General features: G+C 39.1%; 1 pseudogene; it reads left to right on the plus strand.

Moving 5' to 3' along the window:
* Positions 1-497: 497 nt before the first annotated feature.
* Positions 498-22,243, plus strand: LOC111586225 (nucleolar protein 8-like; annotated as a pseudogene).
* Positions 22,244-22,803: the final 560 nt, after the last annotated feature.

A 22,803-nucleotide genomic window follows, 5' to 3' on the forward strand; every position in this document is an offset into this window, starting at 1 on the left:
AATGTCCGTTTAACCAAAACAGTTTGGAGCCTCCCCTCCTCTGGACTTGTCCGGAGTCGGAGGGGAGAACAATTGTTTCAACGAAGAAGATGTGGGCAAAAATACAGCAAAAGTTAATATAAATCTAGTTTTAAAGCTAATATTGGTGCTTTATTTTTACACAAAAGGGGTTTTTTAAAAGCTAATGGAGCACAATCAGTGAGTCCCCCTCTACAAAGTAAGTCAAAGGAAGTAGTGGCTGTAGTTAATTAAGAGCTAATCAAGTCAACCTAATACTAGTTTATTTATTAGCCTAAATAGTTCTATGGCTAAATTTACATAAACGTCTACACTTACTTGAGTTTTTATGAAGCTATTTGTTAAATCTACTGTATATCAAATCACTTCGGAACGCTTCAATCCTGCGGAAACACATGCGGAAGGAAATATGAGCAGGACTGCAACCGGACCTGGACAGTAATCACAGTGACACCGGTTGGATACATGTGAGGTAAATATTGTGAGATGACAAGAGATTGGATCAGTTAAATATAGATTTCTGTAGATATTTGACTTCACTTATATTCTGTGTGTTTCTGTTTTTAGACGTGAGGAGCTTCAGGTGGAACTGATGGAGACATTTAAGTTTAATAAAACATGAATTAACACAGAATTCACTGGAATTAAAAGTTACATTTTATGTCAACGCCGTCTGATCATTCTGAAAGTTGAACTGCTATAAATTAACACCATGATGTGTACTCTTTTTGCTGAATCCATGCAGCTACAGCTCAGATAGTAGAGCAATACATATGAATCCTCAGGAGGTTCTGATGTTCAGTGTTTGTTTACTGTTTTAGACAGATGTTGGTCCAACAACATGGTCATTATGGAGGCTGTGGTTTTGATATTTAATCAACTGTCATTCGTATAAGTACAATTAAGTAAACGGTATCAAAATCTATTCTATTACAAATGAGTTGAATCAACACAGAATATGAGTAAATTCTGCTGTACAGCTTGTCACCAGTTACACACCTCAAAGCGTTGAGACATAAAACGTATTGATGTATATGTTTGTGCTAGAAAATAAAATTCAAAATGAATCACTTCAGAAAGATTAATTCTTTATATCACAAAATACAAAATATCACTTTTATAGTGCATCTCTGGGCAAAACTCTGTTTGTTTTTGTACGTATTTGTTTCCAGAGATGTGTGTGTGTGTGCTTTGTGAATGTATTTAAAAATATAAAATGTATGAACTGATGAGTCTACACACATAAAATATTCCTGACGCTTATGTTTGTTGTCTCCACAGTAACGGTGTCATCGTGGATACACAGCAATGTGGTGGCTGTACGTCAGTGGTTTGAGCCACACTGTGACTCAGAAGGACCTGAAGGATCGATTTGGAAAGTTCGGAGATGTGGAGGACATGGAGCTGCGAACGAGGAAGGACGAGGACGGTGAGGAATGAAACCTGCAGAAATCTAATTATTACATAACAGCAGCATCACTGTGATGGATTATAGCTCTGCAACAACTTTGAAGTCAGTTAAGAGAAAAAGCTAAAAACTGATGATAAATACGGAAAATGTTTATCGTATATGAATACACTGCCTGTCCAAAAAAAAAAAAGATTCACCACTTGGATTTAAATGAGCAAATAGGTAAAAGCCTTCCATTGGATAATTACTGCAGTGATGAATGTTTCATCCTGTTTAATCCTAGCTGATGCAGTGAGGAGCTTGTCATTTCTTAAACAACCATATTGGAAGACATATCCTGTGGTCGTGAAAAGGATGTTGATCAGTTTCAAAAGGGTCAAATTATTGGACTGCATCAAGCAAAGAAAACAACTAAGAAGATACCTGAAACTACTAAAATCGTGTTAAGAACTGTCCAACGCATTATTAAAACCTGGAAGGATAGTGGAGAACCATCATCTTCGAGGAACAAATGTGGTCGGAACAAACTCTTAGATGATTGAAGGAAATCAACAGTAAAACTCACTGCTATGTTTATTGAGAGTAAGAGTATTTCCACATGAAGGGAAAGGATTGGGACTAAACAGCTGTAGCTCTAAGAAAACCACTGATCAGTGAGGCTAATCAGAAAAAAAGGCTTCAGTTTGCTAGGTAGCATAAAGATTGGACTCTAGAGCACTGGAAGAAAGTCATGTGGGCTGATGGGTCCAGATTTACCCTGTTCCAGAGTGATGGGCGCATCATAGTAAGTAGAGAGGCAGATGAAGTGATGCACTCATCATGCCTAGTGCCTACCAGCCTGTGGGGGTTAGGGTTATGATCTGGGGTTGGTCAGGTTCAGCAACGTTATGTTCCCAAAGAAAGAGGTCAGCTGACTACCTGAATATACTGAATGACCTGGGGCCTCATTTATAAAACATTGCGTAGGATCCACACTAAAAGTTTGATTACGCCAAAAACCTGAAATAGGCGTACGCCAAAAAATATCCTGATTTATAAAACCGTGCGTATGCACAACTGCACGCAATTTCCCATTTATAAATCACACTCCAGCTGGAAGATTGCGCAGGTGGATCCACCTCACATCCCGCCCACGACACACCCACATTTTACCATGAATGGTCAATGCAAAGTAACTCATGAATGTATTTCCATATAAACAAGCTGCTGATCCACGGCATTTTACGCTCAGTCATGGCAGAAAAAAGAAAAGGAAATGTTTCGGAAACCGAGATAGAGGTGCTTGTGGATGAGGTGGAGGCCAGGAAGAGTATTTTGTTTGGTGGTCATAGTAGTGGCATCACTAACAAAAGAAAAGGCACTGAGTGGCAGCATGTTGTCACCTCTGTCAACAGTGTGAGTGCCACAGAGAGAACTGTGGCAGAGGTGAAAAAGAAGTGGTCTGATTTGAAGGTGGAGGCCAAGAAGAGAGTGACATGCCATCGCCAAAGCATGTCTGCTACAGGTGGGGGTAGGGGCAAACCTGAGCCCACACCGCTGGACAGCAGGATAGCATCCATCCTCGGGACGGCCAGCGGGTGTGGAATCGTGTCAGAGAAGGAAGGAGACACCGATTTGGCAGAGCCCACAGAGGAGACCGGTAAAGTACAGTTTTATCTGTTTATTAAATATTTAAATGGACTAGTAAAAAGGCAGTGGACTTATGCTTTTTGTCCTCAGTCACTCTAGAGTTGGAAACGCTGGCTGACGAGGAGGTTCCGACCACAGCGTGTCCTGTCAGCGTGGATGAATCCTGGCTGTCCCCAGTACATCCCGAGACCATGGCACACCTAGAAGTGGTCGGATCCTGACAGACAGAGTCCTACAATCACAAAGGGACACCATCGGTGCCATAAATGAAATGCGGGATGAGCTCCAGCAAATACACACCGTAATGAACAACATGTGAGGTCCTGTCTGACATTGCCGCCTCTATTAAAGATCTTGTTAAAAAAAAAAAATGAAACGTACTTTCGGTCTTTTTGCAAATGCTGCATAACACCCCGGCTCTACAAGTCTAATATGTGATGACAATAAAGGTTTGGAATCAATCTGGCTTCAATTCACCACCTCACCGTCTGGCACTGCCGTTCCCTCTGTCTCCAAAATGTCCGTAAGCAAGCATCAATTTTGGTGCAGCGGTGCGCAAATTCTCACGCCAAGTTTATTTTTATAAATCACAACCTTTGCGTTGGAAGTGGCGTACGTAACTTTCTAGCCCCGTTTTGTGCGTACACAAGCTTTATAAATGAGGCCCCAGGTCTTTCCATCAATGGAGTTTTTCTTCCCTGGTGTCATGGGTATGTTCCAAGATGATGATGCCAGGCAGGATTCATGGTGCTCTCATTGTGAATGAGTGGATCAGGGAGCAAGAGACATCATTTTCATACATGAATTGGCCTCCACAGAGTCCAGACCTCAGCCCCACTGAGAATCATTGGGATGTGCTGGAGAAGATTTTGTCTGACTCTCCCATCATCAATATAAGATCTTGGTAGAGTATTAATGCAACTCTAGATCGAAACAAACGCTGTGACTTTGGAGAAGCTTATCGAAACTATACCACAGTGAATGAGTGTCGTTCTCAGAGCTAAAGGCGGTCCAATGAAATATTAGAGCGACTTTTTTTGTGTGTATTTAGTTGACAGTTTTATTAGAATCATCACTTATCATCTGTGTGGTGAACAGAGATCAGCTGCTGTGTTTCCATCACCTATAAATCATTTCATTGTTTGTTCCGTTTCCTTCATGCTTCTCTTCTGCAGGAGTTCTGTACAAAACCTTCGGCTACATCAACATCAACATTTCAGACGCTGACCTGAAGAAATGTAAGTGACCAGATCTGCTCCTTCATCATCTTTATCTCAACACATCCAACATTCATCTTTTTTACCAAAACTGGAAAACTGAAACATTAAATCCTGTAAATATTTAACTATTTGCACTTTTAATTAGTTTCTATTAGTGCTGTCAAATGATTACAAGTTTTAATCAGATTAATCACAGGATGCTGTGGCTTAATTTCAATTCATCACAATTAAATATCATTCATTTTTAATTTAAATTAATCACATTTCATTTTGCATGCCTAAACACTCAAGAAAGAAGAGAATACATCTGCACTTAAGGTGTTTATTAAACACTTTTAAAGGTTCATGTTAGAATCCCAGACTAACGCATGCTTTGTGTTAATGTGGGATTTTAAGCTAGAAGTGCTTCAGTGAAAAGAAAACTCCTTCCTGCAGAATGTGCATATTACTGGATGTCGGACGACTGTTATGTCTTGGGATTTTTTTGTATTTAAATTTCCCACACTGTAATCCCAAACAGCTGTACTAGCTCATAACTAATAAGGCCATAAGAGTCAAATGTCGTTATGCAGTTGACCAAGCTATAAAGTATTGAGCTCTGTCAAGATTTATGCCACTTTAATTGAATAGGGCTCAATATTTTATATGTAATTTGTGTGATACGCTCAAAAAGTTTAGGAACCATACAGAAGTGTCATGACGTTATCAACGTCATGACGTTTAGATGGGTGGGTCTTATCTCTCCCTCAGGTAAACTGAATCAGCCATTTTTAATTTGCCTTGATGCGGTGAAGTTTTGGCCAGCGTATGTGGATGTGGAACACAGTTTGTCTTTTTATTTGTTTGCAATGCACACTGTTATCCACTCGCTTCAAACAACCACAATTTTCAGTATCGTTATTGCCCTCGTCTTCTTAAGCGCCGTCTTATCATCAGCCCTGATTTGGTAAGTAACGTTTTTTTTTTTTTTTTTTTTTTAATCGAATTTCGATAAACAGTCTTAAATTTGTAACTGAGAATACATTTGTACAACGTGCACAGTGAATATTTGAAGTTTTAGACGTTGTTGAATGTGACGTTTTGCAGCATTTTGCAACGGTGTATAGTTATCAGTAGGGCTGGACCCTAATAGCCGACTATTCGTTCGGTGTGGTGGATCCGGATGCGCGCCGCCGCCACCACCGAAGTATTAGCAACAGCGGTATGCGGTTCGGGAGGCGGCCAAGGAGCCTAAAGGCATGGAGGACCGTGCTGCTGCGCCGCCGCCCGCCACAACAGTATGTGTCTGCAGAGCACACCCTTCTCCCGCCCGCAGCCGAGAGGACACCGCTGCTTCGCGCCCCCTCTGCCCCGTCAGCCAAAGTACTCTGCTCGCAACCGAACCCACCGAATAGTTGGACATTCGGCGAATGTTGGACCCGCCTGGAGCCCAGACATTGGTATTCGGATCAGCCCTAGTTATCAGTGGGTTTCCTGGGTTTTATATAGGTTTCGATTTCCCGTAATGCACGTTTGCGCGGGATATTGATGGTGGGGTGAGGTGCACTCTCTGGCGGGAGGTCAAAAGCATAGTTATCCCTGCTTTTCCGGTTTCTGCCGGTTGTTGTTTTCGCTGCTCGCCGGTAATGCACGTGAGTATAGCCTACTTATTTCAATAAGTGTCCGCGTTATACACTCAGTATTTTACGTTGTCGAGTTGTGTGTGTGCGCGCGTGCTAGCGTGAAACGAACAATGCTAAAAAACATAACGTGAGTGTGTTATCTTGATGCTAACCAGGCCCCTGTTTGTGTTTGTGTTTCTTCGTAGGCTCAAGTGTGTGGTTGGGAGATCGTCTCAAAATCCTTCCAACAGTTCAGGTAGGATATATTATGAAATAGTGTTATTAACAGTTGGTTTTATTTTCAGTGTTTCCACAGTCATTCTTTTGCTGTTTCTTTCAGTGTTTTTATCTCAACTGTGGGGTCCACAGAAAAATAGTTTGATCACTTGAACCCTTAATTAATATTTTGTCAAAAACAAAAAACATCAACAACAGAAATAGCAACGAACTAGAGAATTCTATCATTTCCATACCAGCACACAGACAAGCTTGACAAACCTCATAAAATACCACAGACCTTCACCGTAAAGAAAAGCATTGGTGGTAATGGCCATGAAAATGCCACATTGCTTAGACTGCTCCCTTTGATTATTGGGAATGCAGTTCCTGAAGAGGATGGAGCATGGACTGTGCTAATGGACTTAAAAGAGATAGTAGAGTTATCGCTGTGCTCAGAATTCACAGAGGAGTCCATCCAGTATTTACAGTCCGAGGTACAGGATCATAGAGAGATGCTGAAAGAAACCTTTCCAGATTTCAAACTCCATCCTAAGCATCACTACATTGAACACTATCCTGACCTTGTACGCCATTTTGGGCCCCTTGTACACTTGTGGACAATGAGGTTTGAGGGGAAACACCGTTTTTTCAAAAGAGTTGTTCACGACACACAAAAGTTTAAAAATGTGTTAAAAACAATTGCAGACAGGCATCAATACATGGTAGCATACCATCTCAGTGCCTCAGGATTCTTCAAACCTCACCAGCAGACATCAAATGTCTCTTCTGTCCTGGTGTCAATGATTCCAAATGTTGTCAAGACATACATTGAACAAATAACAGCAAGCAATGTTATTTACAGCACATCAAAGGTCTGCATTGATGGAACTGATTTTGAAGTAGGAATGTTTTTGGCTGTGGGACAAGAGGGAGGACTGCCTAATTACTGTAGAATTGAACAGGTTTTCCTGGTTAACAGTAGTGTTATCTTTGTTTGCCAAGAGCACACATCGCACTACATTGAACACCTGAGATCTTACAAACTTTCCCAAAGAATCTGGCTGTTCACATCCCATCAGAGCTAAATGACAAAACACTTCTCTGCGCTTACAACATGGATGGAAGATTGCTCTTGACATCCAAACGTTTCATATTGTTACACTGAAGATTTGTTGAAGCAGGTAAACAGCTGACTGCAACATTCTCTTGGAGCTGTGCATGTATACGTTGTGTGTGTCACCTTCACTCTCCATTAAAATTAGTATATTTTTGTCTTTTAGGAACCAAAAGATGGCTGCTGCCCAGAAGCATCTGCTGCATGTGTATGTTGCACGAGACACCGCCCTGAAACTTACTCTACTCGAGCGACCAAAGTCAGTGGAAGAGCTGAAAGAAATAATGCAAGAGAGGTTCAAGCGGAGACTGGATGGGGACTTTAGCCTGCACTATGAGGATCCGGACTTTGATGGTGATCTTTGTGTTCTTGTGAACATCCAGGAGTTACCAGAGAAGGGCACATTGAGAGTCATCAGACCTAAAGGTGACACCTCATCTACTGCATCTTCTGACACAGACATACTCCCACATGTACCTGCGATGCAGCGCCAGAGGAGTTAGCCTGATCACTTTGTTGTTCCTAGTTTTGGTTATGAAATGGAGCATATACTAGAAGAAGGAAATCATGTTTATGGGTTAGGGTTAGGGTTATTTATTTGTTAAACTGAGTATTAAGGAAGGCGCTCCCCCTCCCCACTCTTTGCATATGTCACCATTTACCTCTTCTACCTCAGATATAATACATTGGTTGCTAATACATAAATATCACAACATTGATATATTGCCTAGCACAAGTTTATGCACTGAATAATTTGTGGGGAAAGTCTGTGAAATTCATGCACTTAAAATGTTTAATGTTCTGTTGCCAAATGCCTACCTTGATGTTGCCAGTTGAAGTATGGCACAGTAGAAACAAGTACTTTTTTGACTTGTTTTATTTTTTGAAAAGTGATATGCAGCCTTCAAGGTAAAGTAAGTGCCAAAATGTTTTTAACAGTGTTACAATTCTCCTCATTCTAATAGTTGTCATTGCTGTTGAGGATGGATTATACTTATAATCTTATTGAATTTTATCCTGAATCCTTAATGAGTTTTTATCATCTTTACTTGTGAGATGGAGAGCCAAAATACTGAATCTACCCTCTGTAGCAATGGCCACTATCAGAATATGGAACTATTAACACCTACTGTACTTTAAAACACATCTTTCTTTTTTTTTTTTAACTGGAGTCATTTCCTTTTATTTTGTTTGAATTTATGACAAGCACTTTGTTTTGACTGAGCTCCTTTGATTCATGCCTTTTAAAAAGTGCATTGTGTTGAATAAAAAAGTTGTTAAATTGTCACTGTGGTGTCCGCATTTCCAGCTGAGATCCGGTGTGTTTCCCGGAAGAGGGCTGCAGCTCATTTGCATAGAGTAGACTGGACTCTGGCGTGCGGAGATTAGGTAGGGGGTAAAAAAAAATCAGATGAATCGGGATTTTTTGTGAAAAAATCTGAGATTTTTGTTTTAGACCATATCGCCCAGCCCTATAGAGAACCATGGATCAGGCGGGAGGTGTTGACCGTCTTCTCTGTTTCTAGGACTGGGTGGTCAGTAAGTTCGGTCGGGTTCTTCCCGTCCTGCAACTCCGGAGTCAGAAAGGCAGCAGAGCTCCCGTCCAAATACTGCCACAACATCCGCCAGCTGGACCGCCAGGAAGTAGACGGGTCCACGCTGGTCGCCCAGCTCACCTGGCAGGTGCAGGGGGGATGACATCAGCAAGAGGAGGCAGGGCGAGTTCCCGACGTACGAGCTGCCGCAATGGAAGAAGATCCGGACGGACGAGGTCAGCTCCCATGATGCAGCAGAAAGAACCAGGTATCTGTGAGGGTTGATTCTTCAGGGTCCCTGAACTTTACTTAGAGCTGCTGATGGGTTCTGAAACAATTACTCTAATGCCTCGAGGCTTCGTTTAATCCATTATATACTATGCTATACACTCACCGGCCACCTTATTAGGTACACCTAGGCATGTAGACGTGGTCAAGATAAGATAAGATAAGATAAAGATAAAGTTCTTTACAACTTGCTGAAGTTCAAACCAAGCATCAGAATGGGGAAGAAAGAGGATTTAAGTGACTTCAAACATGGCATGGTTGTTGGTGCCAGATGGGCTGCTCTGAGTATTTCAGAAACTGCTGATCTACTAGGATTTTCACGCACAACCATGTCTAGAATTTACAGAGAACGGTCTGAAAAGAGAAAATATCCAGTGAGCTGTGTGGACCAGAATGCCTTATTTATGTGCGAAGTCAGAGGAGAATGGGCAGACTTGTTGCAGATGATGGAAAGACAACAGTAACTCAAATAACCACTGGTTACAACCAAGTAATGCAGAACACCATCTCTGAATGAACAACAATCTTGAAGAAGATGATCTGCTGTAGCAGCAGAAGACCACACCGGGGGCCACTCCTGTCAGCTAAGACAGGAAACTGAGACCACAATTCACACAGGCTCACCAAAACTGGACAATAGAAGATTTGAAAAATGGATGTTCAGCTGATAAATCTGCAGCAACTCTGTGATGCTATCATGTCAATATGGACCAAAATCTCTGAGGAATGTTTCCAGCACCTTGTTGAAAGTATGACACCAAAAAATATGGCAGTTCTGAAGGAAAACGGGGATCCAACCTTTTACTAGCAAGGTGTACCTAATAAAGTGGCCAGTGAGTGTCTATGCACAATACAGCGTTGATGTCTGCCCGTGTTCCACCAGGACAGTTATTTCTGTTGCACAGCGCACTCACTTCTACTTTTGATGCTGTAATGCCAACCGTGGAATGCAAAATTGCTCAATTACTCACCAGAATAATCAATAGAAACACTCAATTATTAAAATAATCGACAGGTGCAGCCCTAATCTGAAAATTAATTCTAATTTGTAAGAATAAAAGACGGTCTCAGTGGAATTAAAATGGTAAAAATTTTCCAGTCTTCATAATTCCCAAAAGGTTTTAGTAGTATCTGGTTGCTTCGTTTCTATGTAGAAACTGAATAAAGTTCTGATGGAGGCTGTTTAGTTGTCGGAGGCTAAAAATTGTTTTCAAGATAAACAAAACACAAGAAAAATGGACTTTCACCTTTAAATGGTGAAAAAATTCTTGCACCAGTTGCTTTAATTTAAATGTTTCTGTGATTCATGTTATCAAAAAGTAACGTCTGATGTTCGCTCTGATAAACTTTTCTTTAGTTAATACTGTCATGTGTATTTAGTAAATAATTTATGATAATTAACAGAGTTTTGGCCTCAATATCATCCTGAATATTTCCCCTCCGTCTCCTCTCAGATCTGAGCATCCTGTTAACTCTGTTCATCAAACTGAAGCTCGTCACGTTACCAACGGATTCCAACCTCGACCAGCTCAAAGGACGTAGAGACGTGACAGCGACGTCGATTCAGACGAGGAGATCCGCAGGCTGTTGGCCAATCAGCAAACCTCCCACGATGCACTGCAGCAGGACGACAATCTGGAGGTGGTCGGACTCGACTACCTGGAGTAGTGTGGACACAAATGTACCAGCAGGTTTTAATTTGTCACTGTGGTTCGTTTTTCACTGCAATCTAAAGTCTCTATGGAACCAGAACAACCATGAAGGAGAGAGAACTCAGAAATGTCTTCTGTGACACAGTTAGAAGGACAGAAATGTGATAAAAGAAAGATTTCACAATTTGCCCAAAATTCCTCCAAAAAATGCCTCAGAATTTGTTAAAACTGACTCAGTTTATCCAAAATGATTTTGAACTTGTCCAAAATTACATGAAAGTGGTCCAAAATGATTCAGAATTTACCTAAAATGACTTGGAACTAAACATTTCTTCACATTTTTCCTCACTGTGGTTCATTTTTCTCTGCAATATAAAGTCCTGCAGCTCTATGGAAACAGAATGAAGGTGAGAGAACTCGTTGCTTTGGCTCCTCATCTTTAAGGTGCCATTTTGTCAGAAAATCTCACCAAAACTAAGTTTAGAATAATGATATTTATTCTGCATGTCTCATTTAGAAATTTGCCAAACCTACACTCTTTGCTTGACCCAGATTGTATAAAAAACTAATAATTGGGAGCTGTTCGTCACCCATGGAGCCATCAGCTGTGATCAATATGAACAAAAGTGTGCAGCGACTCAGTTAAAATGACACAAATCAGAAAAAAAGATGAAAAATGAGTCGAATTTCTTTGACTATGTATTTTACAAAAATTTTTAAAAGCTTGAAATCAACATGTCCAACATTTTTCTAAGTGGAAAAAATAAAAGCTCGACATAAAGTTGATTTTGAACAATTAATTTCCATACTTGTCTCCTCTCTGGTCTGATCTCTGCTGTGTAACTGTATAACTGTATAAACAGATTTATGTCTCCTCTGTGGGCTACCTGGTTGATCCTGCCAGTAGCATATGCTTGTCTCAAAGTTAAAACACTTCCTGCAGTTCAGCCAAAAACTCTCAGAATTTTCATCTGAGCAAAGTGTATTTTTAGTGAATTTTAAAATGAGACATGGAGAATGGAGTAATTTTGATGAATATTTCAAATTAAAGCTCAGATTTGTTTAATTCTTTGCAGATGAGTAGTTCAGGGACAGTTGGAAAACAGCTGAAAGTCTCAGAATTTTCACCACGGGACTGATGGTCGCAGCTGAGTCACTGATAACTTCATGGATGTGACAAAGAGCTCAGAATTTTTTGTTTGTTGCAGAATTTGGTTAAAGTTAAACGTTTATTTCTCACCAATTTTTAAAAGGAAACTTGTTTAAAAAAAAAAAACATAGAATAATAAGGCGATATTGATGAACTAGAACAATTTTTAGGGTTAGATCTGGATAATTTTCAACAAGGAACTGAAAGTCACACATGATTAGTTCAAGGACCATGGGGAAGCTAAATAATCTTATTGTTTTACATTTTCTAAGGGAAAAATGGTGTAAATTTGGCATTTTAAAACAAACATTAGCATGCCTTTCAAACCTGCAGGTAGATTTTGGGGTTCAGAGGGTTAATTTAATTAGTAGAAATTGTGTGTAAAAAAACCAAACCAAGAATGCATGACGAAAACAAGGCTTTCTTCAAGTATCACAAGAAATCTTATATTCATTAATTAATTAAAGAAATAAATGATGATGAATCCCAGTAAAAGATGTGACAGTCTTTGCAAGAACGAGTTTTTCTTTGTGATTCCAGGTGAAAAAGACAAAGACGACTATGATTCTGCAGATACAGACAAAATCTTTGCATCCCGAAAACCTCCTCAGACCCCAGCAAAACCTCCTCAGACTCAAGGAAAACCTTCTCAGACTCCAGAAAAAGCTCCTCAGACTCCAGGAAAACCTCCTCAGACTCGGGAAAAACCTTCTCAGCCCACAACAGGAAACAGCACCGACAGAAAGAGGAAGAAGAAGAGTAAAGCTGAAGAGGAGGAGGACAGTTCAGATGATGATGAAGAACATCTCGCCTCCAAACTCCAAAGAGGAAACTCCAGTAAACAGAAACCAGGTAAGAAACTGTTGGTCGTACCTGTGGTGAAGCCCCGCCTCCCAGTGTCAGACAGTGATGATGAGGAGGATGATGAAGACGAGGAGTTGGAATCAGCAGCTTCATGTTCGGACTCCCACTATGAAGCCATGTTTTCCAATGTCACCCATCTGGAGATCTCGCTGGCTGATCTGCAGAAGCTGGCCAAAGATGCTGAGCAGAATTCGGAGACTACAGCTCCCAGAATCCTCAGCACCGAGCGAGAACCCGACACCAAACCCACCAAAAAGGGAACCACGGCAGAGGAGACCCTCGCCGCCCTCCTGCAGAACGACAGCAGCGACGACGAGTGAGACAAGAAAAAGAAGAAGAAAAGAAAAGGAGGCACGATGACGCTGCCGGCTTTTAAAGGAACAAAGGAGCTCAATGAGGAGTCAGAAAGACGAGAAGAAACGAGACCAGAAGGAGGTGAAAGAAGAAAAACTGAACTCTGGATCTGCACAGATGAACCTCAGAGGAGCAGACGACGAAACCAATGAGGAAGAAGAAGAAAAGGACATAAGTATGCTAAAATTTTAGAAATGTCTTCAAGTAAAACCCCTGAGAAAGATGAAAGTGGCTGATAAGGTGATGATAAGGAGGAGGAAGAGGAGGGTGATGAAGAAGAGGAGAAAACTGATAAATTAACCAAAGAAGAGGTAGTAAACATCACTGCTCCAAAAGTTTTAAAAATTTCTTCAAGTAAAACTCCTGAGAAAGCTGAAAGTAGCTCCTCATCTAGTAGTGATGATGGTGATGATGAAGAAGAGGAAGATGAGGATAAAGAAGAAGAGAATGAAGAGGAGGTTATGAAGAACCAAACTGCTCCTGAAGTTTTAAAAACGTCTCCTGTGAACCCAGAGAAAGCAGAGACTGACTCTTCATCCAGCAGTGATGATGATGATGAAAATGATGAGGAGGAAGATCATTTTCCCATTTGAGTCGTGCTGACAGCTGAGGAGGAAGAGGAGCGGCAGAGGAAGGCCAACCTAAGGTGACTGGCTGCTGTCCAGCAGAGACAGAAAGAAGCTGAAGAACACAAGAAGCTGATCCAGGGAGCTTTATCCAACCTGGTGGGTTAAATTCTGTCACCATAAATACTAGATATGGAAAAGTTATTGTAAAAACAGATTAACACAATAAAGTACATCATTAGCACATTTTTACATCAAGAAAAAGTCTGGAAACTTGTCCAAAATGTTTCAGAATTGTCCAAAATTATTCAAAACGTGTCCATGAGGATTTTAAATCTGTCAAAAATGACTCAGAATTATCCAAAGTGTCTTGAAACTTGTCCAAAATCACTGAAAACTTGTCCTAAAGTGAGTAAAAATGTGCCCAAAATGACATAAGTCACTGTAACATGACCCAAACTTGTCCAAACTGATAAGAATTTGATCAAATGCCTCAACATGTCTAAAATATCTTGAAATGTGACCAGGTTGTCCAAAATGATGTTAAATTTGTCTAAATTTGTCAAAAATGATTAAAAATTCATCCAAAATGACAAAGGCTTTTCTAACGTCTCAAACTTTTACCAAAGAGATTTTAAACTTGCAAAATATTACTCAAAATTGGCCAAAATGTCTCAATTTGTCCAAAATGACTCTTAATTCTTCAAGAATGACTCAAAATTAGTCCGAATTATCATGAAACGTCCAAAAATGACTAAAAATTTGACTCAATATTATTAGAATTACTCAAAATCTGACCAAAGTGACTCAAAACTTGTCCAGAGTGACTAAAAACTTGTCCAAAAGGACTAAAATGTGTTCAAAGTGGCAAAAAACATTTCTAACACGACCCCAGATTACCTTAAAATCATCCGAAATGTCTTGAAATTGAATGTTGCTCAAAATCCAACCAATATGATTAAAAACTGGTCCAAAAAGGGTTAAAACTGTTCCAAAAATTATCAAAACTGGTCCAAAAATGGTTAAAACTGGTTAAAAGATGACTAAAATGATTAAAATTGGCCCAAAATGATTACAACTGATCCAAAATGGTTAAAACTGGTCCACAATTATTACAACTGGCCCAAAAATGATTAAAACTAGTCCCAAAATGATTAAAACTGGTCCAAAAATGATTAAAACTGGTCCATAATAGTTAAAACTGGTCCAAAAATGATTACAACTGGTCCAAAAATAGTTAAAACTGGTCCAAAACTGGTCTAAAAATTGTTACAACGGGTCCAAAAATGGTTAAAACTGGTCCAATGAGGTCACAACATAAAGGCGAGGAGATATAACTGCTGTAAAGAGACAAAAAAAATACACAAATTAAAGTAAAAATAACACAAAATTAGAAAAATGAGACCCAAAACTTTGTTCCATTTTCAAAAAACAGTTTGTTTTAATCAATGAATCTTAAGGACACTCCGGCAGCAGCAGCAGGGAAACCCATCGTCTTTGGCTCTGATGATGATGATGAAGAAGAAAAGCCGCCGAGCAACTCGGCGCTCACAGCATCCTGGAAGAGTCTGATCCTGGATGGCCAATCAGAGGCCAAGCACGCCGGAGACGAGGCAGCAGCAGCCAATCAGGAGGAGGTGAGTGACAACAGCCTGACTGAACCAGAGCTTCATTAATAAACAGAGTTAATCAACGTAAACGGAGGGTTTGTGTGTTTCAGGTCCTCGGCTGTTCGGTGGCAGCGAGGAAGAGGAAGAAGATCACAGGTTTGACATCAGGTCTCAGTTTGAAGGTCGAGCAGGACAGAAGGTGAGAAAACGAATTCACTGATCGGTTTTACATTTATTATTTTATAGTCTTTTATTCATATGTAAAAAAAAAACATTTCTGTGCATTAGAGCCAAGCATCCTTTCTTAGGAAGTTTCGGAAGGAAAAAAATCCAATATTGACAGATGGTTCGATATTTTTACATGAACATTACAGTTTACAGTAACCTTCTGAACCTCAGGTAGTTGTTGGGTATTTTTGCTTGTGGTGTCTACAAGAAAATACAGATGTATGTTCTATGTACGTTCACGTATATATTTTAACATTATCATCCAATTCATATATAGATTTTGTAAGTTGAAATTGGTATTAGTGACAAAACAACCACTGAAAGATGCAAAACAATTATAAAGGGACACAAAATGACCACAAAGAGTAACAAAATGACCACAAAGTGACACAAAATGACAACAAAGAGACGCGAAACAACCACAAAGAGACACAAAACGGCCACAGAGACACAAAATGACCACAGAGAGACACAAAATGACCACTTGAGGTAAAAAATAAGGACAAGACAAAAAAACGAATACAAAATGAAACAAAATGGTCGCAAAGACAAGACAACAAGAACTCAAAAGATCCACAGAGTGAAGCAGAAAGACTACAAAAAGATGTAAAACAACAACTAAGAGACACAAAATTATCATAAAGAGACACTAAACGATCATGAAAAGACACAAAACAATCACTTAAGGTCGAAGCAAAGACAACGAGACACAAAATGAATACAAAATTAAAACAACCATAAAGACACAAAATGACCTGAATGAAGTTACTGCTGTTGTGTATAAATGTGTGCAGCTGTCTCTCTTATGAATCCTGCTGTTGTCTGAGCAGGATTCATATGATCTTAAAGTTGAAAGAAAAAAAGATTTTTAAAAATAGAGATAAAATAAATTCTCTGTGGTGTTTTAGAACCAATATTGGTGCTAAAATGTAGAAAATCCCTCCTTACCTAGAGAACCTTTCATGATGTGGACCTTCTCAGATGCACCTGTTCTCATTAAACCATCTTCCGTTTTGTTTTTACAGTAAAGCTGCCTGGAGGAAGAAGAAGGAGGAGGCTCAGAAGCTTCCAGAGATTTCTAAAGAGATATATTACGACATTTCTGGAGACCTGAAGGATGTGTTTGGACAGACGAAGGACGGAGACACTGAAGGAGACGAGACGACCAACTGGGACCAAGTGGAAGAAGAAGAACAGAAAGAAGAAGAGACGACAATATCAGCTGATCCAAAAAACGAGAAAGAAGATTCATCTGGATTCAAATTCTCCTTCTTTGGAGACGACGCAGAAATGACAACAACAGAGACAGGTGGGTTTAATCTATTGTATAGTGTAGAAAAGAAATGAGAACATCCCTGTGAAAAATATGAACGTACAGTAATCAGTTTACTGCAGACTTACACAATGGAGTGTTTACTCGTATAAGCAATTTATATGAACCAGGCTTCATACAAGATATTTAAATCAACCGCAATGAGACAGAAAATGACCACAAAAAAACAGTAAATAACCAGAGAGAGAAAATGACCACAAAATAAGAAAAAATAACCACAAAAGACACAAAACGACCACAAAGAGACAGAAAATGACAACAAAATAATAGAAAATAACCACAAAAGAAACAAAACAGCTGTAGTGACAAAATGGCCTCAAAGAGACACAAGATACCACAAAGGCAATGAAATTGAACACTAAGAAACACATAACTACAAAATGACCACAGTGACAAACGTCCACAGAGAAAATTAACACAAAATGACAGAAAATAACCACAAAAGACATAAAATGGCCGCATTAAGTGACAAAACAACCACAAAGAGACAGAAAATAAGCACAAAACAACCACAGAGGCTGCAGAACGGTATTCTGATGAACACTAAAAAACTAATAATTTAGAAAGAACACATTGAAAATTCTTACTGAAAACTCAAAGCAGCAAAAGTGAATCCAGCTGTAATGACTGAAATTAAACCAATAACTCCTTTAACCCTCATCAGTACACGTGGCAAAACCTACTTCATCCGTATACTTGGAGTCCAGCTGGACCCAGTATTATTTCATCTGTGTCACATTTCTGTACCTGTCCATATCCTCTCAATATATATTTTCCTAAAATGTGTGTTGTCTATAGATATAAATATGAAAGAAATAATGAAATTACTATTGATGATCACTGACATGTATTGCTTACAGTATTAGTGTAAGAACTCCTGAACTGAAATGGAACATAATGCAACTGAAGCAGTCATCACAAGAGCAACACAAATATACATAAATAAAAGATGCACAGTCCAGCTGGGGTCTGGCTGGGGTCCCCATGGACCCCAAATGATTTTTCTACATATACACCACAAACCTGGTTGGAATCAAATGAGCTTTGGTGTATGTGATAGCAGCTATGTGGGTGAAAACTACCTAAAGGGACTGAAAAATCCAATTTGTAAATAAAAAAATATGCTAACTTATATACTCTGTATATAGTATATATACTATATACTGTACTTACCCCTGGGGTCCATAAGTTCTAAAATGAGCTGTGAACAGCAGAACTTTCTCAATTTTGGATCTCTGAGCTGTATCTGTGTCTTCATCATGGCTCCACATGGAAAAGAATTGAACAGAGGAACCGAAAACTTCACAAAGATGGAAAATGATCCATGGAGATCAACTAAACATCAGTGAACCACAGTGTCAGCAGTAATCAGGAGGTATAGAAGGTGTAGTATCTGGTCTGATATTTGTTGCTTATCATATGGAACTTGGGATGTGTGGGTCATCACGATGGAATGTATTCTTCTGTTGGAGGCCAATGTCCAAAGATATGGGTGCAGCTCTTTAGGAGCTGTAGATTTTATGGGGGGTTTGTTGAAGATGCTCCCTGCTTCTTTATATGGTATGGAACAGAGCCTAGGCGCTCGACTAGGGGGGTTCTTTGAGACCCACAGAGCCTAGGGCGGGCCTATTCAATTCACAACTGGCCCACTGGTGTTTATGTCCTGTTGGATGTGGCAATACGTTAATAAACATCAAGTGTCTTTGTTATCTGTTTGTGTTTATTTTAAATGGTTAACTTTGCTCAGTGTCTGCTAAAAACGTCCGGCCCAGCTCATGTTCTTAGTCTGAAAATCCGGCCCCAGTGAATTTTTAATTGAATAGCCCTGGCCTAGGGCCTTGATTGGAGGAGGTACCCTGTACTTTGACTTTTGACAGAAACCAGACGTAGTGACCTCCTATGTCATTAAACCTATAAAAGTAACCTGATTCCTTTGTTCTGCGGGATTTTCACATTGGCTCTGAAGTCTCCATGGCGCCTGAACAGATGCTGTCTTTTTATATAATAAAATTATATTATAAAAGCAACAGTGTCAACGGACGTTTTCTTCAACATCTGCACATCCTTGAGGTCTAAGATAATCTACGACAAAGGAGTCATAGTACCACTAATCAGGGCTGCAGTAGTCGTCCTCCTAAAATGACTCCACACACTGAACTACTTTCACAATCTAGCTGTGAAAAACAGACAGCAGCTGCTTCAGACTTGGTCCAGGAGTTATCAAAGGTTTCTGTGAAGTTCAGACAGTGAAGGACACTTCAGAACATCAACTTCTATGGACGGAGGACAAGAAATTCTAATTAAACTCTTGCTTGCACACATCCATACTAAAGTTTGCTAAATAACGTGAAAAGAAGACTGACAAACGTTGGAATTCTTTGGTCAGATGAAGATGAATTTGTTGGGCTCAGATGAGTCCAACATGTTTGGTATGAAGCTGATCAGTTCTACCACAGTGAATGCATAGTCCTGACAGTGAAGCACGGAGGTGGGAGGGTGATAAAATGAGGCTACATGAATATATAATGTGTTATGGAGATGATATTTATCGATGAATGTCTGAGGATAAACCAAAATACTAGCTGACTAGATGAATGTTGAAAGAAGAGAAATGTTCTAACAGGAGAACCATCCAAAGAACTAAATCACACAAGAACAAAGTGAAAATGTCTATGTCCTGATTTGAATCCAATAGAACAACTTTGGCCATGAGAGGATTGAGAATAAAGATGGACATGAAATATTAAAGAAATCAAAGGTTAGAATCTCGGTAATGAAAGATGGACTCGAGTTCCTAAGATGGGGCCTGAATTCAACCCTCCAGGCCAGCAAGCAGATGGGTCCCCCCACATATAGAGCCGGGTTCTGCTCGAGGTTTTTTTCCCTGTTAAAAGGGTGTTTTCCTTGCCACTGTCACCTTTTGGCTTGCTCTGGGGGTCTGGGGGTTCTGTAAAGTGTCTCGAGACAATTTGACTGTAATTGGCGCTATATAAATAAAATTGAATTGAATTGAATTGGATTTTGCAATATAGTAAATCTAAGCTTTTAATTTTTAATGTGACATCAAAGCAGATACTCTACAGTCCTACTTAAATGTAATCTGATTACTGTACGGTGAGATTTAGGGGGTTCTGTTGTGTCTCTGGCAGCTCAGTTTCTTGAACGTTTGTCTGAACAGCAGAATATAAGGTGGAGATGCTTCAGGCTCCAAAGATGTCATGGCAACAAGATCCGAGATTCAACGACAGCAGCTCAGAGGAGGATGAAGACGAGCAGGAGGAAGAGGAGGAGGATGAAGAGCAAAGCAGCTCCATCACCAAAACTACAGAGTAAGAAAACTTAAGAATAAACTCTTTGTACTGCTGAATGTCAGCATCAGCTTAATTTATTGTTTAGGCTATGAACTGATTTTTAAAAATGACTTAGAATCCTTTGTTTTATTTAACAACTGGTTTAAATCTGAGGTATATCCAGTTTAAAACAAAGAAAAGCAGCAGATCCTGACAATTTTACAATTTTACACATTTGTTGTTAATGAGAAAGTGCAAAAATGCATAAACTAAAACATAGTTTGGAGATAAAATGTGCGAAATAATAATAAATTCATGGTTTTAGAAAATTAGTGAAGTCATCGAACACACAAAGTTTGTTTTGTACAGAACAGTTTGGAATCCATCTGAATTTGTGTGTTTTTGTGTTGCTGCTCACAGAGACGAGACGCCTTCAAAGATGAATTTATTATTCTTCCACCTCAACGACAGCAGATTAACAGGTAGGATGGCAATTTCTAGAAAGAAACTAATTTAATTTTTACTTTCCTCTGAGTTTCTCTAGTGATCTGAGCACTCTGTGGTTCAAAATGTTTAAATTAAACTTTTATTTTAACTCTCTGAACCTCAAAACTCACCAGTAGGTTTGAAATGAATGGAATGGAAGAAATCCTTCAAAATTGTACAATTTGTCAGAACTAGAAACTGTAAAAACTCAAAAAAATGTCATATTTTCAAACTTTCTGACAGTCCTTGAACTACTCATCTGTAACATAGAGCTGCTTCTGGAAAATTAACCAAATCAGAGCCTAAAATGACTTTATCTTACTTGTCTCATTTAAAAAATTAGCCAAAAACAAACCAATTGCGCTGACTTTCAGGCATGAAAACATCTTTTTGTTCATCTTCTGAACTCCAAAACTTGCTAGTATGTTTGAAAGGTGTTATCTTTTTTTTTTTTTTACCAGAATAAACCAATTTATAAAAGATATAAAACTGTAAAACCATAAAAATTGTTCAGATTTTCAACTTTCAAATGGTCCTTGAACCACTCGTACACTTTGCATTCGGGAGTAATTAACCAAATCTGAGCCTAAAATTGCAATATTTCATCAAAATCACTTTAATCTACAAGTGTCATTTAAAAATTAGCCAAAAATCAACTGTTTGCTCTAAACGTATTCTGTAAAAAAATAAAAATTCTGTGCTCCTCACTGCTACCGTGAAACCATCAGTGACTCGGCTACAATCAACAGTCAGGTGACAAAAATTCTGAGAGTTTTCAGGTTGAATTGCAGGCAGTGTTTCCACAGAGAGACAGAGAGGAAAATAAAACTTACTGGATGAATAAAATAACTGCAGCATGGCTCAGAAAAACAGAACAGAGGAGCAGGTTGTTGAGGATACATTCAGCATGGTGAAATATCTTTCTACAGCTAATGAACAGAGTCGAGAGGAAGAGTTTGTAGAGGCTGTAAAGATGTAAACAGTTAAATATCTGCAGTATGTTAACTTTTTTCCAGAATTGGTAACACCTGTTGGAAAAATGCTGGAGATGTTTTCCAGGTTTTTTGCAGAAATTGACAGTTCAGAGGATTGACTGGTATCCAGCTGCAGGTTCAATCTTCAGATATGTCATGATTGTAATAATATTTTCCCAGCATTGTTGTGTGTCTTTAAAGTGGGTGAATCTGTTCATGGGCGATGTTTTCTCCTTCAGAGGGTCCCAGGTTGTTCTGTCGGACGTCTCAGCTGGAGGATCAGAGGGAGCAGTGGGAGGAGGACCGAGCTCAGACAGGTACCTTGACGCCTTCACAACCTGCCACAAACATCCACGGTTAACCTGAGAAGCTTCAATAAGAAGCAGATGGACTTCTCAGGATGAAGGTTGAACTTCCTCAAGAACCCAGACGAGAAAAAATCCACTTATTGTTTTTAATAAAAATATAAGTTCTTGGACAGAAAATAGTATTTTATGTGTAATAAATCTTTAAAACTTATGTCTTAGGACAAAAAGTAGTATTTTGGTAGAATAAAATTTTATTATAAGTAAAATAATGGAACAAAAATAATATTTTGGGTGGAAAAAAACTTGAAGTACAAATAGGAGTATTTTGTGTAGAACAAACCTTTAAATCTATAAGTATTTGGACAAAAAAGGGTATTTTTGTGGAAGAAACCGTTAAACTTTTGACAGAAAGTAGTATTTTTTTTAAACTCTTTAGTTTTATTTTTTTATATATATATATATATATATATATATATATATATATATATATATATATATATATATATATATATATATATAAAAATAACAGGAACAAAGACAGTACATAACATAAAATAAAATAGTACAAGAGGGGGCATACAAATTCTCATTTAGTTGAGTGAGCATTGTCTTTGTCTTTGAATAATGTCCATTTTCTCCAGTTTTGTGTAAAGTCACCTGCTTTGATTCGCAGGTGAAAGGTCATTTTCTCCATCGCGTAGATCTCCTCCATAATGTCCATCCAGTGTCCTGTTTGTGGAGCATCACTTTTCAACCAGTTTCTTGTGATGGCCTTCTTATAGGCAACAATCATTATTTTGAAGAGGTACCTATCTTCTTTCATAACAACTCCTTCTGGGATCAATCCCAGATACAGAACTCGTGGGTCCCTGGGAACCTTATAATTTAAAATGTCCTCCAAAAGTCCAATACTGTCATCCCAGAAAGATTGTAATTTGGCACATGACCAGAAA

Source organism: Amphiprion ocellaris, chromosome 5, assembly GCF_022539595.1.
Source record: "Amphiprion ocellaris isolate individual 3 ecotype Okinawa chromosome 5, ASM2253959v1, whole genome shotgun sequence".
NCBI lineage: Eukaryota > Metazoa > Chordata > Actinopteri > Pomacentridae > Amphiprion > Amphiprion ocellaris.